Genomic DNA, 16,211 nt, shown 5'->3' with positions numbered 1-16,211 from the left:
AAGTTGCTTCAGTCATGTCCAACTCTTTGCTACGCTATGGACTACACCCCGCCAGGCTCCTCTGTCCATTGGGTTCTCCAGGTAAGAATACTGGAGTGAGTTGTCATTGCCCACTCCAGGGGATCTTCCTGACTCAGGGATGGAACCCGTGTCTCTTACATCTCTTGCACTGGCAAACCAGTCCTTTACCACTAGCACCACCTGGGAAGCCTGCATATATATATATATATATATATATATATATATATGTAATATATATAGAGAGAATATATATATATATATATATATATATGTAATATATATATAGAGAATATATATATATAATACATAAAATCTGTCTGTAGATAGAAGAAAGATTGAGAGACTGATTTTAAGGAATTGGCTCATGTAGACTGTTGAGTCTCAAATCTGCAGGGTAGACCAGCAGGCTGGAGACTGAGAGAAGAGTTAATATATCAGGTTGAGGCCAAAGTAGTCTGTTGGCAGGATTCCCTCTTCTTCCAGGAAGTCAGTATTTTTTCTTTTAAGGCCTTTCAACTGATTGGATGTACTGACTGGATGAGGCTTACCCACAGAATGAAGGGTAATCTGCTCTATGAAAAGTCTACTGATTTAAATGTTAATCTCATTTAAGAAAAGTACCTTCACAGAAACATCTAAATAATGTATCTGGGTCCTATGGTCTTGCCAAATTGACATATAAAATTAACCATTATAGCATGTGTCCATGTTATATTTGAATGAGAGCCATGATTTACCTCTATTAAAAATTTACCTTTAACAACTGGCAGGTCTTTGAGACCAAGTTAGGTGGTGTCTTTTTCACTTCCAAATGAATCACTGCACTCTTCCAAAGTCAGCCAGGCCTTCATGGGTCTCCACTGACTACAGGGGAAGTTCCCAATTATTCCCCACTACTAAGTGAGGAACTCCAAATATCATTTGACTGATCTTTGTCAATGATCTTCATATATTTAGGGTCACCAGTGATAAATAGTTCTCATAGTCCCTGTCCTGAAGTAGCTCATTCATTCAAAGTATTGACTGAATATCTATTGTAATCAAGCCATTTTAGGAGATACACAGGTCTGGAAGATCCCTTAGGTAGAAAATGCCAACCCACTCCAGTATTCTTGTCTGGAAAACTCTATGGACAGAGAAGCCTGGTGGGCTACAGTCCCTCGGGTCACAGAGTCAGATACAACTGAGCACACACACACATAAATACTTCAAGGAGCTTAAAATATAGTTGCAAAGATAAGAATACAACACATCAGTTCAACACACACTTAAGAAGAGGTCAAGTCCAAATACGAGGTATATTTACCTGGGGAGATCAATCTAGCTGTTTCACTAGTCAAAAGAAAATGCAGTCAGGAACAGCTGGCGGTGGCAAAATGTGACAGAAAACTTTGAGATTTACTTCTGTTTTCAGGATCGTGTCAAAGACTAAGAGACTAAATGCTATACTAATCAGATCAGGTGTGAGGTCCTGCCCACTGGTACAGCTCCTGAAACACTGTTAGTCCTCAACCATGACTTGTCTCTGGGGCTTTTTAACAATCCAGCTAACCAGGCAACTAGCGGACATCTTTTCAAACACTCACATAAAAATACATTCCAATTTCCCTAGAGATGTCAGTTACAGAGACTCATGAGAGAGTTCCTCCCTTATCTATACACTTATGTATACTTTAAACCTGACTAATAGGAACTCTCCTATTCGGTAAACATAGATATCTTAGCTGATTGGCAACCAGGAAAAAAGCTGTAAATGATAAACTCTGCACAAGTATAGTTCTGTTTACCTTTAATACAACAGTTCAGATATTGGCTGGAAAAAAAAATATCATCTGAAGCTTAAAGACAGTTAACTACTTAAAGTGATAGCTGAATTTTATTTTATTAATATCATTTGGAAATGACTCATTCCTTTACACTTACTTAGCTCCATGAAGGTTGTGAATCAACTCTTGTGATCTTAAGGATAAAATAAATAAACTGATACTCTGATAACTGATAAGCTGATAAAAATAACCACTTCTTGTCATCTTCCCCAGACTTTTTTCCTTCTCCTAACTTTCTTATCTTACTTTTCCCCAACCTCAATGTTTCAGTATTACTTATACTTTTGAAGGGAAGGGATATAGCTGTGGCAGGGCGGTGGGGCGGGGGTGGTGCAGAATTTTTATATTTTGGGTTTTTTAAAAAAATTATCATCCTAACACCTAGGTACTCTTTCCTGATCATCTAGGAGAGGGACATTTTGTTAAAGTTACAGATCATAGTTTAATAGCAATCATAAATCTGGCAAGTACAAGATTCATGACAAGCCACAAATTGGAGCACCAACCGTCAAAGTCAATACACTCAAATTAGTGCAGTTTCCTGGAAAACACCTAATCTTACAGATGTCTTAACTGTGTAATGAACTGGTTCACTGCTCCCAAGCATATTAGAAATTGAAAGTTTTAAGGGGTGGGCAAAGGCGATAGGTAGACATACTGTCCCCAGTGGGTGGTTTTACTGGGCACAAGAAAACCTACAAAGAGCAAACAAAATTGTTCAAACAATAAAATCTGAGGTCTTTCAGAATAAAGAACTATTTCAATAACCCTATCTAGTTTGGTCTTTAAAAATTACTATCATTTTCCTCTATGTTTTCATTTTCTAATGTTTCTGAAATTAAATTAGTCTTGGAATTGATGTGTTCCTTTAATATAATAGTGTTTCTTTCCTTTAATGAAATTCAGTAATGATATAGCTCACAATCTAGAGTAGAAGAAATGAAGTTATTAATATTTATAAAAAAGTTGAACAGGGTTCACTGTCCGCTAGATTGAGAACTTTCAACATTTTACAGAAATTTTCACCCGAAATAAACCATTTTTGTCTCTCAATTTGACTTACAGTGGTAACCTAGTAACTTAAGTTACTTGGAGTACTTCATTTCCCAAAGATGCCTGATAAATGAACTATATTCTTAGGCATATGGTGAGCCCAAAAAAGCAGCCAACTGGTATCACAAACGGTTGCTAGTTTACTTTTTTCCTGATTAACTGGTGTTTGACTTTCCTGTGTCTTCAAAGACCTGCTCCAGTAAAGTATGGAAGCTTCATAAGCATGAAAGTATAATTATCCAGCTTTCACATTAAAAAGGTACATATCTTTTTATTCTCATTTAATAAAGAAAAGATATACTTGTGTAGATAGTATTTCTTGACCATTTCTCCTTCTTCATTTTGGTAACAGTTAACTAACCTAGTCCTTATCCTTCTACAGGTTAAAAAACTGAAATTCCCATTTAAATATTTTTAAATCTCTCTGGCACTATGGTCAATCAGCACTGCATGCAAAGACCTCCCAAAGGGTCCAAGAGAGTGTTGACATAAAAATATAGGTCTTTTTAAGGGCTGGCCATTAATTAATATGAAACATGTGAAACACATATTCACAGCCCATCCCAATTTTGATAAACTGAAACACGTCTGACGTCTACCTCAATGTCAATAACTGAAGCACACTCTCTCATAGCTCACCCCAATTTCCCTAACACCCTAAAATAAGCATAGTAGGAGAGAACTAACTAACCATGTTAGACAAGGGATCTCTTTAGCAGAGAATTTCAGTACATGTGTTGTTGTTTAGTCACTAAGTCATGTCTGACTCTTGTGACCCCATGGACCATAGCCCGCCAGGCTCCTCTGTCTATGGGATTTCCCAGGCAAGGATACTGGAGTGGGTTGTCATTTCCTTCTCTAGGGGATCTTCCCAACCCAGGGATTGAACCCAAGTCTCCCACATTAGCAGGTGGATTCTTTACCCCTGAGTCACCAGGGAAGATTTCAGTACATATGAGTGACTTTATATGCACACATATGTTCCTGAATGTTCTATGTTACTTCGTGTTATCACTCCATTCCCTTTCTCTCTCACTCATGAAAAGTATATTTGAAGAAAAGTAAGAGTTATAGGAGTAGCCTAAGTCCACTTATTAATTTAAGTGAATCATTCACAAACTTTACTGTTAACAACAACTTACTTGTGACACGCCACAAGATCAATCCACAGTGGATGTTACCGAGATACTAATCTCATGTACATATTACCTACTAAAAAAGAATAAGACTTGAATTTGAAATAGAATTAAAGAAGGTTAGAAATTTCATTATCTTCACCCAAGTACAAAGAATCCTGACTGCATGGTAACCTCCCAGGAGTTTAGCTATTATTCCTATTAATGTAAGCATCATCTGACCCAGAAATTATCCATCAGTAGACTCAAAGCCAGGCTTCAGCAATACGTGAACCGTGAACTTCCAGATGTTCAAGCTGGTTTTAGAAAAGGCAGAGGAATCAGAGATCAAATTGCCAACATCCGATGGATCATCGAAAAAGCAAGAAGAGTTCCAGAAAAACATCTATTTCTGCTTTATTGACTATACCAAAGCCTTTGACTGTGTGGATCACAATAAACTGTGGAAAATTCTGAAAGAGATGGGAATACCAGACCATCTGATCTGTCTCTTGAGAAACCTGTATGCAGGTCAGGAAGCAACAGTTAGAACTGGACATGGAACTACAGACTGGTTCCAAATAGGAAAAGGAGTACGTCAAGGCTGTATATTGTCACCCTGCTTATTTAACTTACATGCAGCGTACATCATGAGAAACGCTGGGCTGCAAGAAGCACAAGCTGGAATCAAGATTGCTGGGAGAAATATCAATAACCTCAGATATGCAGGTGACACCACCCTTATGGCAGAAAGTGAAGAAGAACTAAAGAGCCTCTTGATGAAAGTGAAAGAGGAGAGTGAAAAAGTTGGCTTAAAGCTCAACGTTCAGAAAACTAAGATCATGGCATCTGGTTCCATCACTTCATGGAAAATAGATGGGGAAACAGTGCAAACAGTGTCAGACTTTATTTTTCTGGGCTCCAAAATCACTGCTGATGGTGATTGCAGCCATGAAATTAAAAGACGCTTACTCCTTGGAAGGAAGGTTATGACCAACCTAGATAGCATATTTAAAAGCAGAGACATTACTTTGCCAACAAAGATCTGTCTAGTCAAGGCTATGGTTTTTCCAGTGGTCATGTACGGATGTGAGAGTTGGACAGTGAAGAAAGCTGAGCGCCGAAGAATTGATGCTTTTGAACTGTGGTGTTGGAAAAGACTCTTGAGAGTCCCTTGGACTGCAAGGAGAGCCAACCAGTCCATCCTAAAGGAGATCAGTCCTGGGTGTTCATTGGAAGGACTGATGGTGAAGCTGAAACTCCAATACTTTGGCCACCTGATGCGAAGAGTTGACTCATTGGAAAAGACCCTGATTCTGGAAAGGATTGGGGGCAGGAGGAGAAGGGGACGACAGAGGATGAGATGGTTGGATGGCATCACTAACTCGATGGACATGGGTTTGGGTAAACTCCGAGAGTTGGTGATGGACAGGGAGTCCTGGCGTGCTGCGATTCATGGGGTCTCAAGGAGTCAGACACGACTGAGCGACTGAACTGAATTGAACTGAGACTCAAAGAAAAGTAGATTCCAAATCAGTCAAGCGATTTGGAACCTACCAACTATAGGTGGTATTTCAGACACTAGCTCCTCTTTTCAGCCCTTAGTGAAGCTGTTATTCCCTCCCCAATATCACTCTTTCTCATTGGAGGTTACTATCAATAGTTACTCGTAGCCAGTAAGCCTGAGCAATGAGGCAAAGGAGAAATGGTGAAACTAACAGCTATTTCACTTGCTACTGCACAATTCTCAGGTTTTCTTACTTACGTCCTCTAGCTAACCACAGGTTGACAGGGCCTTCCTTTATCCAGAATTCCCTGTGTGCTTTCCATATGATAATCAAAAAACATCATTTGGTTGGATTGATAATAAATATGTACGCTTACTGGTATTAACTGGCAGCTATTTAAAACAACAGGTTGAAGTTATTTCAAAATTAACTGATTAACTAATTGTATCTTTGACCAATATGCCTGAAGCTATTCAAGTCTACAAGAACACAGATTTGCAACTGTGCTGATTCAATTAGTAACCACAGTAGATTCTACCCATAACACAGCTTAATGGACTCCACCATTTACATCCTATTTTCACAGCTAAGGAAACCCACATTCCATTCTGAAGGCAGAGGGGGAACCCTGGGAGGGAAGGGAGAAGCTTTGACTCTTCAGTCTCCAAATACATGCAAAAAAAAAAAAAAAAAATTGCCCCACTGTGTAAGTTTGACACAGACAGATAGTTAGCAAAATTAATGAAAGTACAGAAACCAAAACTGGAAATTGGTAACAATCAGAGCAATTGATAACCTTCACTAGGAAGACTCTTGGCTAGATTTCCTCAATAAGCTCAGATTTTGTTTTCATTTCAAACTACTCTCCGGAGAAAATACCTATTCATCCTGCCAGGTCCTCTGATATAGGAGTTACATGTTAAGAGAAATGCATTTTGACACATCAGAATAGCTGTAGAAACTGTTCAGAAAATTCCGTTTAAACGGCTCTTGGCAAGCCTCTCTTTAGAGAGTCACAACTCAGAAACTGTTTCATGATCTCTCATGAAAGAAAATAGAAAAAAGAGAGGAAAAAAAGGCAGTAAGTCCTGTGCTTCTGAGTTTGTAAAATGTTAAGAAAAATACAACAACAAAACAGGAGTAGAACTACAGAAATAGAGTATCTTAAAACCATGGTGCATAATACATTGATGGGAATATTTTAAACTGTGATGACTGGAAACTCTGCATTGTAAGTTAAACACCACCCTGCTCCTTTCCCATTTGATCATCTGCTATGATAAGTAAGTAAGACTCATTAAGGTGAGGTTTAAAAGGCCCATTTTTATAAGCCAAGTGGCTCATGATCTCCGAGAGACTCTCACTTCCTCTTCCAGAGCATGGAGTTGTTTCTGGGAAGTGGTTTCACAGCCAGAGACTGCATTTCCCAAGCCCCTGGCACCTAGGTGAGGAAGCCACGGGACTAGTTCTTGAGTGGAAGTGATGTGTGTCACTTTAGGACCCGGAATCCTAAGGAGCAATTGCCCTATCTTCACTCTTCTTCCCTCCTCTTTGGCTGAATGCAGAGGTTTCACAGACTGTGCAAAGCACAGAAAGAACCTGCATACCCAAATCACTGACTGGTTAGGTGGTCACCCACTTGACCAGGAACATGAGAGCAAGAAGTAAAGTCCAGTAACAATGAGGCATCGACAATCTAGCTTTACCCTAACTGATCCAATTTGCTATTTTAGTTTTCATTATAAACTTTCCATTTTGTCATGTCTTTTAATGGGTCCATTGCTCTATAACCAACAATTTGATTCTCTGATCTATTCCTGGCTTTTCTGTAGTGTAGATTGCCAAGAATTTGTCCCTCCAGCTTACTGAAATAGTTATCTGTTATTTTCTCCATTCATCTGTAGCAGCTTGGCTCACCACACCACACTACTACTATTCACTGGCAAGTGTTTAAAATAGAGTTGTAGTGAAGTGGATAGACGTAAGTTTAAAAGTTGATTCCGGGTAACCATGGGCAAATTTCCAAGCCTCAGTTTCTTCCTTTGTAAAAGGACAATAACACATTTTCTCTCTCTTGTGACATTTCATTCTCTTGTCTCAAAATATGAACAGATAACTTTTCACTTAGTCCCAAACAGTCTCATATAACTCTCTGCAGCTCTGAATCATCACCCCAACAGACCTGGCAATAGTTCTGGTACTAAGGAATCTTGTTTTATGTAACAGATAAGCAGCTCACCTGGAAGCAGCTGTGTATGATCTGATGCAGGTTTATCCCGACAATCTTCCCTGCCCCCAATTTGTTTGTTTTTTTACTTTATTAATATAATTTTATTTTTATTGGAATATAATTGCTTTACAATGTTGTGTTAATTTCTGCTGTACAACAACATGGATCAACTATATGTATACATATACCCCCTCCCTCTTGAACCTCCCACCTACCCAGCCCCTCATCTAGGTCATCACAGAGCCCTGAGTTCAGCTCCCTATGCTACATAACTAGTGGCTTCCCCCTAGCTCTCTATGTTATGTACAATCTGATCTGGCTGCTCATTTATTTGTCAAACTGATATCTACTCTGCCCATTTCATTAAATCCTTCTTGCTAAAGCAGAACACACCCATGGATACCCATTTCAGGTGTTTTCCTCCTCCTTATTCTGGCAGTTAAGGAATCAGGACTAAAGTTTTACCCTCACTGGTAAAACTACTCACTCTCAAATCAAAACCAAATGCACAAACCATCAGGTAAATATGAGCTAGTCCAACAAAGAAGTAAAAAAATGTGGGCTTCAGAAGGCAATTTTCAGAGAGTAGGTTCAAAAACAAATATCCTTGTGCTCAAAATGGGGTTGGGCAGTATGAAGTTTACATGGATTATCTTAAAATGGAAAAATCCCTACTGTCAATAAGCAACTGCAGTACTCCAGATTGGACATTTAACCTATGTAAGTACCTACCTGGACACTTAAAGAATGCTACCAAGTCTAGACGGCATCCTGTCAACTGTTTCATTTCAAAAGTAAGGAAACTGAGGCCCCAGGAGACTAAGTGACTTGCCCATGGTAACTGAAGGAACACGCCGATCTACCATGTAACAGTCAAGTGACTCCTAGTCGCCTGGCTCCATGTCTCTCTGGTGTCAGAAGCTCACTGTAGAGCTCCTCTTCTGTCTGTACGGTCTTCCTTTAGAGGAATATAGACAATCCTGAGAGCTCTGCAGACATAATGATCTGATTCAAGCTGAGTAACCTTGACCCAGTCACTTCTCTTCACAGAGGGTCAGTTTCCCCAGCAGTAAAATGGGATTAATAAGAGGGCTCAAATTGGGGGATGTGATGGGGACCCACGGAGACTTCTGTCCTGGCACTGAATGTGGCTTCAGCAAGTGTCTTTCTTTTGGACTGAACATCCAATCAGACAGTCCACAAGAGTAGAGTAAGCCCCTTCTAATGGATCTATTTCTTTTGATCGTTACTGAGAGATTCTGGTTTTGTGTTTGTTTGTTTCTTTAAAAAAAGGCTGCAACTCAGACGTACATGGAAGTGCCCATACACATACAAGCAGAAGGACCCTGCCCAAAGAAAGAGAAGACCCTGATTTCTACTTTAGATGTGAATTTGAAGGCTTAAAGAACTGTCTTCATATGAATAATAAAAAAAAAAAAGTAAAGTGAGTCGCTCAGTTGTGTCCGACTCTTTGCAACCCCATGGACTGTAAATAGTCCATGGAATTCTACAGGCCAGAATGCTGGAGTGGGTAGCCTTTTCCTTCTTCAGGGGATCTTTCCAACCTAGGAATCAAATCCAGGTCTCCCACATTGCAGGTGGATTCTTTAGCAGCTGAGCCACAAGGGAAGCCCTTGATTACACTTTTCCAAGTCAAAGGTAAAGATGATCAATTTGACTTGGAGGGCAAGTTATGAAAGATGAAAGATTTTTAAACATTTAATATTTATACTTTTAATGTTTTAACATTTAAAACTTGGAGTTTAATGTATGTTCATAGTGTGATCAATAATAGATTTACAAATAAAATGAACTTCCACATGTGTGCATGAACCAGCTTCTCAGGGAGAATGTGCTATTTAAATCTCTTAGTAGGCAGAGACAAGTTAAGCAAAGCGAAAATTTGTTAAATGGGGTTTGAACGGAAGTGGCTTGTAATTAATAAGTTTTTCTCCCTCTCACTACAGGGTCAAAGTGTGAATCACCACAAACTTGCCCTTTTAGGAATCTTGTCTTGAAAGCTGTTTCTGTGTAACCTACTGATCCATGTCGCCTGCAGCCACCAAGGGAAAAGGACTCAGAATGAGTTAATCAAGCAAAAATTCAAACCAAAATCAAACTTACTTGTTTTCTAAGAATCAAGGACTCAACAACCAAACCAAAAGTCCTAACCTTTATCAAAACTGTAAGAGTTTTTCAAAATATCCGCAAACAGAAAACTGAAAATCAATCAGTCAATATCATGGGCAGATAGACAATGAAATCAATTTATATTTGTACAGGTTTCTGCTATTCTCATATCAACTGGCATGTCCAACTATGCAGAAGAGATATTTCTCCTGGAGTACAAATATTCTTCCTAATAAGTCTACAAAGAGTTCATAATCTAAACATGCAAATTTTGCCAGAGGCAAAATAGGCCAATATGTGAACTTTAAGAAAGAAACTATAAGAACTGAAGGAACTATAAGAAATAAAAATTGGAAAACTCATTAAAAATCTTAAAGAGGTAAAAAATTGCTCTTTATTAAAACCACAATGCCATTAAAAATAGAAGTTTTAAAATGTATATGATTTTCCCCAGTCTTACATTTCATTTCATTAACAGCCAAGTCAGTTAACTCCTATAATGTTGACATAAAAACGTTTTATGCAACCAAATATTTGGCATTTCAAGCATAAGGATAACATTTCAGTTTTCCATTTGTTCTTCTACTGTGGCCATTAGATAACTTGTGACTCAGGCACAAATACAACCTCTTCCTGTAATCCCAGCATCACCCATCTCTGTCATTCAAAAGTATCTTTGTGGTCCTTGAAAACAGCTGCAGACAACAGAACCTGGGTAACCCATCTCTTGTATGGACAGAACAAACTCACTGACATACTAGGTACAAAGCAGGAGGATGGCAGGAACCGACTCAGCCTCTGGAAGCTGTGCTGCCGCGGGCATGTTTCGAGTGGTCCTCTGTACGGTGTGTGTGTGCTAGAACAAGAGAATTCTTCCCTCTGCTATTAAAGCACTGTTGCTTTTTCTTTAAAAAAAAAATGGGAAACATTGCCCACATTAGTTTTCATGCAGCATTACCTGCACTGGTGTCCCCTTCCTGAGTAGTGAAGCAAACATGTTTTCTCAGCAGTTCACATCCCAGGTGTGGCTCTGGTTACAGTGGCAGTGGTGGGGGTTGAAGACAGGGCACGTAGGAAATATCATCTCTGGATGAAGTGCTTTATATTTTTTTTAACAAGTCTCCATTCCTAAGATAAATGACTGAAAATCAGCTGAGTTTTATGAAAAGCACTGTTTCTAGCCACTGCTCTCCAGTTTGCCCTACATGAGATGCTAGATAAACCAGTGAGTTTGCTTTCTACTCGCAAAGAAGTTCTAAACCTCGGATATACTGCGGTGATGAAATAAGAAGCCTCTTCTGGTTTACAAACTGTTTTAAATCTAATGTTGTACAATGTTATCTTATGCAAACATTTGCAGAGTAAATTACCTCGCATCCATGCTACCGCCAAGCCATGTGACACAGATAAGAAGGGTTTGACCTCAGTTTCCCCATTCAGGCTCATGCATTTTTTCAGGTATCATCAATTTATCCTAATACGCCTCCAAAGGACATCAATAATTACTTCCTTTAAAAATTACAATCATACTTAGACATGTTTCAGCTTTTGTAAACACTTGCTCAGGCATAGAAGTGCATTTAACATGAATGGTCAAATATTCCTCAGGAATAGTCTATAAACTGATTTTTTAATAAATTAGTCACTTTAAACATGCAACAGAGAGTATGAATTATTTATAGAAAGCATATGACTAATTCTTTTGCAAACTTCCCTTTCGTAATCTGAACATCCAAACCTGATGTATCAGTTTTGTAACTTCCAGACATCATATGTCAAGCATACGATTGCCTACCACAGCACCTGGCACACAGTGGCATTCAATAAATGTTATGTTTTAAGGTAGTTTGAGGAGATCCATAAACTAATCTAGTATATATCATAGTGCATCCAGACACAGTTCATAAAACCCAAGTACAAGTTTATGATTCTGGAACAATTCAGGCATATTAGTTCGCTTTCAGATAGTAGATGACTTCATGGAACTTTTAAATTCCAAAGAAATCTTTGGATTTGGTTAATTAGCAGAGAGGTATTCATCTGGGAAATCAATTTCCAGATCCTCGACTTCTATGTGTAGTTTTCCCAGAACTAACCTTCCTCTAGTCGAGGCTTCCTGCCAAATCTCCTTCCTATTGCCCCTCTCCCCCTGTAGAAACCTCAAGAGTGACAAACAAAATGACAAGACAGGAGTCCTCAATCCCCAGTTTAATCAAGGCACCATCACCACTTCCATCTATTTTATTAAGTAATACATTGTTAGCTTTACTATTTATATGTAACGTGCTAAGTTGCTTCAGTCGTGTCCGACTCCATGTGACCCTATGGACTGTAGCCTACCAAGCGCCTCTGTCCATGAGATTCTCCAAGCAAGAATACTGGAGTGGGTTGCCACGCCCTCCTACAGGGGATCTTCCCAACCAAGGATTGAACTCATGTATCCTGCATTGGCAGGCAGGTTCCTTACCACTAGTGCCACCTGGGAAACCTGTATATGTAACAGTTAGTTGTAAAAAATTATTCACATAGTTTTGATCAATTTTATATTAACAATAATAATTGTACAGATAACCCAATCTAGTGGGAAAAGTTGAGACTTAGTCATAAGAAATTGTAAATAAATAGCTTAATATTTATATTCTTTAGGAAATCATTATAGGGTGATCAATAAGAGATATTCAAATGCAGTATAATATTCTCTAGGAAGATAGAAAGAAAACTAGTTTCCATCTAGTAAAGAAGAACTCATTCCTGTTATTTTTTAAAAGATGATATTAGGTATCAAATCATATCAAATATTCTGTTGGATACACTTTCAGGATTAACAGAAGAGCTCTATTATTAATGATCAATATTGACAATACACCAGAAATAACATCATTTTCTACTGGCTAATAGTAATGATACAGTGGGAAAATATGAAGAATACTAAGTAAATCAAGTGGTCAAAGCTCAGTTCAGTTCAGCCGCTCAGTCATGTCCAACTCTTTTGCCATGGACTGCAGCACACCAGGCCTCCCTGTCCATCACCAACTCCTGCAGCCTACTCAAACTTATGTCTGTTGAGTCGGTGATGCCATCCAACAATCTCATCCTCTGTCATCCCCTTTTCCTCCCACCCTCAATCTTTCCCAGCATCAGGGTCTTTTCAAATGAGTCAGCTCTTCGCATCAGGTGGCCAAAGGATTGGAGTTTCAGCTTCAGCATCAGTCCTTCCAACGAATATTCAGGACTGATTTCCTTTAGGATGGACTGGTTGGGTCTCCTTGCAGTCCAAGGGACTCTCAAGAGTCTTCTCCAACACCACAGTTCAAAAGCATCAATTCTTCAGTGCTCGGCTTTCTTTATAGTCCAACTCTCACATCCATACATGACTACTGGAAAAACCATAGCTTTGACTAGATGGACCTTTGTTGGTAAAGCAATGTCTCTGCTTTTTAATATGCTTCCTTTCAAGGAGCAAGCATCTTTTAATTTCATGGCTGCAGCCACTATCTGCAGTGATTTTGTGGTCCAAGTTAACAGACCAGAAATGGGACAATGGGCATCCTATGCCTCCTGCTGTGTCCAAGTGAGAAGGATATGACACCACTTCTGGGATATGCTTGTTAAAGACACGTGACCCAATTCTAACCACGAGGAAATTTCTGACAAACCCAGATGGAGGGATATTCTATAAAACAATGAGTCCTGACTTTGACTCTTCAGAATGCCATGGTCATGGAAGCAACTGAAAATAAAGGGACTGTTTTGGAGTCATGCAATAGGTGATTGTATCTGGAGGGAAAATTCTAGGCATCAAGACAAATTTAAATACAATTAGACAATAGTATTTCATTAGTTAAACTTCTCAGTCTTGCCAATCATATTCTGATTGTGTTAGAAAATGTCCCTGTCCTTAGGGAATGCACACTGAAGTACATAAGGGTAAGAGAGTACATATTCTCCAATGGTCTAGGGAAACAAACTGGATGGATAGGAAGGAAGATAGACAGGTAGACTAGATAGATAGTAGATAGATAGGCAGACAGACAGACATAATGAAGGATGAAGTAAAACTGGCAAAATATTAACAATTAATGAACTGGGGTGACAGATATATGAGAGTTCTTTGTACTAGTCTTGCAATTCTCCATGATTTGCAATTATTTCAAAATTAAGTAAATAAAATCTACATGTTAAATGAGAACATGGGAGCAAGTACATAATTTTCCAAAATCTTATCGGGTGCATTGGTCAAAATGTTGCAAAATGCTGCAAATTCTGGATTGTTTCCTTTCTTTATTCTGTTAGGATCCTTGTCAGTCATATAATTCTTACTCTCCTGAGCTCTTCCTGTTCACACATTCTCCAGCAACAATATGTGTATGTTCAATTCTATCATCTCCTTTCTTAATTTTGTCTAACAAACTGACACTCTCTGTCTGCCACCCTCTTAAGAGTAAAGGAAGTGTCATTTTCTATTCCATAAGCATGAATTGCTTTGCCTAGAAAAGCAATGAATTAATTAAGTTTAAAGTTGAATGATCCACAATTAATCTAGCTGAGTTTAAAGTGTCAGCATATGGAGAAAAAAAACAAGCCTTCCACTAGAAAACAAAATGTATCCAAAACTCTTCATTACCATTACATCTCTTTGACCTATAGCCTATACATGTGATATTTCATATATAATATGCATTGTATACAATATATACATACATATATACACAACATATATATACTAAATTAAAATTCAAAGTATATAATTAAATTCAAAATATATAAAGTTACTCTGTATATAACTGGTAAAATACATGAAGCATAGTATTGAAATTTTTCTTTAAAAGGGATGTTGTTTTTGTTCAGTCACAAAGTCGTGTCCAACTCTTTGAGACTCCAGGAACTGCAACAAACCAGGCTTCCCTGTCCTTCACTATCTCCTGGAGTTTGCTCAAATGCATGTGCATTGGGTTGGTGATGCTATCTAATCATCTCATCCTCTGCCAAACCCTTCTCCTTTTGCCTTCAATCTTTCCCAGCATCAGTGTCTTTTCCAGTGAATCGGCTCTTCACATCCAGTGGCCAAAGTAATGAAGCTGAAGCTTCAGCATCAGTCCTTCCAGTGAAGTGGCTCTAAATTTATATTTCATAATTTTTTCTGTGTGGTCTCAGAATATATATGATTCACACTCTCTTGTATCCCCCACTCTATTCTTCTGAGTAAAATAGCAAACAATCTCATCTAACAGATAAGAACACTGGCCTAAAATGAGATAAGAGACTGGTACTATATAAAATCATTGTTAGCGAGACTGGTCACTTAAAAGTGTGAAATTAGCCCTCCTGGTTGCCCATCTATATAGTTCCATACCGTTCATGCTGGGATTTGCTGAATTTTCCCATTCCTCACGCATAGTCATTTCTACATATACATGTATGTTGCATAATAAACACATATACATGAACATATAAACATGAATATATTAAACATGTACATCATTTCACCAAGGCAAGAATGAACATCAATGAAAATATTTCCAGAAACTATTTTCCTTCTTTTTACTCTTATCAATAAAAGGAGTTAATGAATATATGAATTGAAGAAACCAGATATTTGGGGGAAAAAAAAAATCCTGGCTCAGGTTGCTGAGATAACTCTTAAGCCATAGATGGTTCAAATTTCAAGTCTTAGAGACAAAACTTGTAGCCAGTAATCTCCATAAAACTAGAATAGATATCAAAGGAAAATTCCTGATATATTCTGTCTATAACACCCAGAGTTTCATAATCAGAACTCAAACTCTTGCTTCTAAATATTCAAAAATCTTCCAGCACTTTTTCATCAAAACAACACAAAATTCAGGGGCACTTTGTTCCCACGGACTTCTCAGGCCTTTTCCTGAAAGCAAACCAATTCTAACTAGAGGAGCCTAAATATTAATAGTATTTTTAAACTGAGTTCCTACTCTTAAAAACTTTTTACTTCGGAAGCACCTAAGTACAAACATCTTGCAAAGCAAGTTTACCTTGGCTGGTAAGTGCCAACAACCTCCAGGAGTCTGCATAGAAAAGTAAGTCCCTTGGTGCTATTCACAACAGTTGAAAATCAAAGATTTCCTGTTTGAGACAGTTCTGTGGAGAGGGAAAATAAATCCCGCAATGGATAGGTCCCAGGCCACATTTTCCACTCAGAAGTAACTCACTTTTGCTTCAACTGTTATCCCTAAAGGGCTGGAGAGTGGGTAGGACTGGACAGGAGAAGTTAGAAGGATAGCGGAGGAATAGAATTAGAACTAAAACAATGTGATCGTATTGATACAACTCTCTTGCCAGAGAACCAGAGATG

At 38.4% G+C, this 16,211-nt stretch overlaps 1 protein-coding gene and 1 long non-coding RNA gene across 10 annotated transcripts in view; one reads left to right on the top strand and one right to left on the bottom strand.

Moving 5' to 3' along the window:
- LOC145523397 (uncharacterized) overlaps positions 1-13,005 on the top strand; it is a 66,102-nt gene extending 53,097 nt beyond the window's left edge. The window contains exon 4 of the long non-coding RNA XR_014066536.1: positions 9,721-13,005. This is a non-coding gene — a long non-coding RNA (uncharacterized LOC145523397). The remainder of the gene's footprint in view (positions 1-9,720) is intronic.
- PDE1C (phosphodiesterase 1C) overlaps positions 1-16,211 on the bottom strand; it is a 594,246-nt gene that overhangs the window by 183,636 nt on the left and 394,399 nt on the right. The gene's annotated exons all lie outside the window — the stretch shown is intronic.

This window comes from Giraffa tippelskirchi, chromosome 10 (genome assembly GCF_054371585.1).
Source record: "Giraffa tippelskirchi isolate mGirTip1 chromosome 10, T2T-mGirTip1v1.2.pri, whole genome shotgun sequence".
Classification (NCBI taxonomy): domain Eukaryota; kingdom Metazoa; phylum Chordata; class Mammalia; order Artiodactyla; family Giraffidae; genus Giraffa; species Giraffa tippelskirchi.
The sequence above is the reverse complement of the archived record's forward strand: the minus strand, read 5'-3'. Positions and strand labels throughout refer to the sequence as shown.